Here is a 2,263-nt window from a genome sequence, read left to right as displayed (position 1 = left end):
TTGTAATTTGAGGGCATTTATCTTGATCTTTTACACTTGATGTGGGAGAGGAATTTTATTTCTGGGGAGTGATGTTCACTGCTTAGAGTGCTCGAGCAAAAAAAATCAAAGGGAACCTTGATTTTAAGATACATGCCTATGAGTTAAGATTGTAGTCACAAGCTGATATAAAAGAGATAATAATTTTGCAAATGTAAAATGATTAATTTAAAAGTTTAAATTAGATTGTCTTCTTGCTTCATTCTATTTTTAGCCTAAGCTGTGAAAATTACCCTTCTTTCTGTGGCTAGACAGGATAGTGCAATACACAAGAAAGCTAGAGACCGTTGATTGAGAGTGTGAGATAGAGGGAGAGAGAGAGGGAGAGAGGGAGAGACAGAACGAGGGAGAGTGGTAAATCGAGAGGGAGGGAGGGAGAAAGAGGGAGGGGGAGAGAGAGAGAAAAAAAGATGTATTTAGTTTTTTTTTAATTTCGATCTCCCTCTTTAACATATCAACAGCCAGGCTTGGTGAACTTGAGGAGAATAAGTGTTAAATCTTCTTTGAATGTTTGGTAGAATTCACTGGTGAAGCCATTTAGTTCTGGACTTTTACTTTTTGGTAGGTTTTTGATGATCAATTTCCATACTGCTGTTCAGTCTATTTAGATTTTCCAGATCTTCTTGATTCAGTCTAGGAAGGTCGTATTTTTCTAAGTACTGATTAATTTCTTCTAGGTTATTAAATTTGGTGTTATATACTTTTTCATAGTATTCTTGTATGACCCTTTGTATTTCTGTGATGTCTGTCGTAATTTCCCTTCTTTCATCCCTGATTTTGTTTTTTTTTTGTGTCCTTTCTCTTTTTTCTTTAGTGAGTCTAGCCAGGAGTTTGTCAATTTTATTAACCTTCTCAAAGAACCAGCTCTTTGTTGCATTTATTTTTTTCTACTGTTTTTTTTTTCCCCCAATTTCATTTATTTCTGCTCTAATTTTGATTATTTCTTTCCTTGGTGAACTTGAACATTGAGTTGTAAATAGAAAGAGAAAGTGGGAAAGGCTGCTCCTCTTGGACCCAGGGGTGGTAAGAAAGAATAGAAAGAAATAAGACAAGAGAAGAAAACAGCTCTCTGCTCCAGCCTTTCTGCCAGAGCACAAATGATGTTTTTAAAAATCTGAGCCAATACCAGTAGGAGAACTCCTTCCTAGGAGAGAAAGGATGATGAGTGAGTCAGAAGGCCAAGGTAAGGTGACTCAGGCATATTATTGATAAGTATGTGAACTGTATACATATTTCCCTTCTTTCCTTACTTTAAACAGATTTATAGCTGCAAATGCCAGCAATGGATACCAGCAGAATGTCCAGGTCAACCACATCTAATACGTATGCTAAACCAGTCATTCCACAATGGCACCTGCAAAAGTTTGGCGGTCACTGTGAAGACGTGAGGGCCCCTTCACTTTGTCTGCATGAGGTCATTCATTCAACAACTACTTGTGAACCTAGATGTCAACTTAGATTGGAGTGGTGAATATAAATAAGAGAAAAGGAAGGACTAAGGTAAACTGGCTAGCCCAACCCCTTATAATATGAAGGTGGATTGGGTATTGTTTTGGGAGAGAGCTGAAATTTGAAGAAACTGATACATGGAACTATAAAAAATAAAAAGTCTTTCTTCTTTTCTTTACTGATAAAAGATCATTTTAGAGTTAGGCAGATGATATTCATACCTACCTCCCATTGAGCTGTGAGCCTCATGGTACCAACAAAATCTCCCAGGGTTCTGTCAGCTTGACCATACTTGGCCTTCTTTCAAGTAACTACAAGACTCCCAAAGGCTCTATACATCGAAAAGAGGTTTGGGTGACTCATTTCAGTCTTACCCAAACAACAACCTTCATGTAAGTCTTCAGGAACCATCATCAGCCACTCGAATTGCTAGTTTGGCAAAAGTCACACCAATTTTGCACGGTCAGATACTGAGATTAAAACACTTTAACCTTTTTCCTAATTACCTCCAACAAATATTGAGTGCCTATTATGGATGAGGTATTGTGTTAGGCACTGAAGATATAAGGGCGAAGAAGATATGGACGTGCCCTCAAAGAGTTTATAGTATAATGAATACAGAAAAGGCAATTATTGAAATGGTGATAGAGATAACTATTGGATTCCACTGAGCACATTTTTGGAAACTTGGGAATGACTTTATGGAGGAAGGACTATTTAAGCTGAGTCATTAAGAGGTAGTAGGAATTAGCCAGGTGAAGAATAAAAAAAAAAA

This window comes from Pteropus vampyrus, unplaced genomic scaffold, assembly GCF_000151845.1.
Source record: "Pteropus vampyrus isolate Shadow unplaced genomic scaffold, Pvam_2.0 Scaffold58, whole genome shotgun sequence".
NCBI lineage: Eukaryota > Metazoa > Chordata > Mammalia > Chiroptera > Pteropodidae > Pteropus > Pteropus vampyrus.
The sequence above is the reverse complement of the archived record's forward strand: the minus strand, read 5'-3'. Positions refer to the sequence as shown.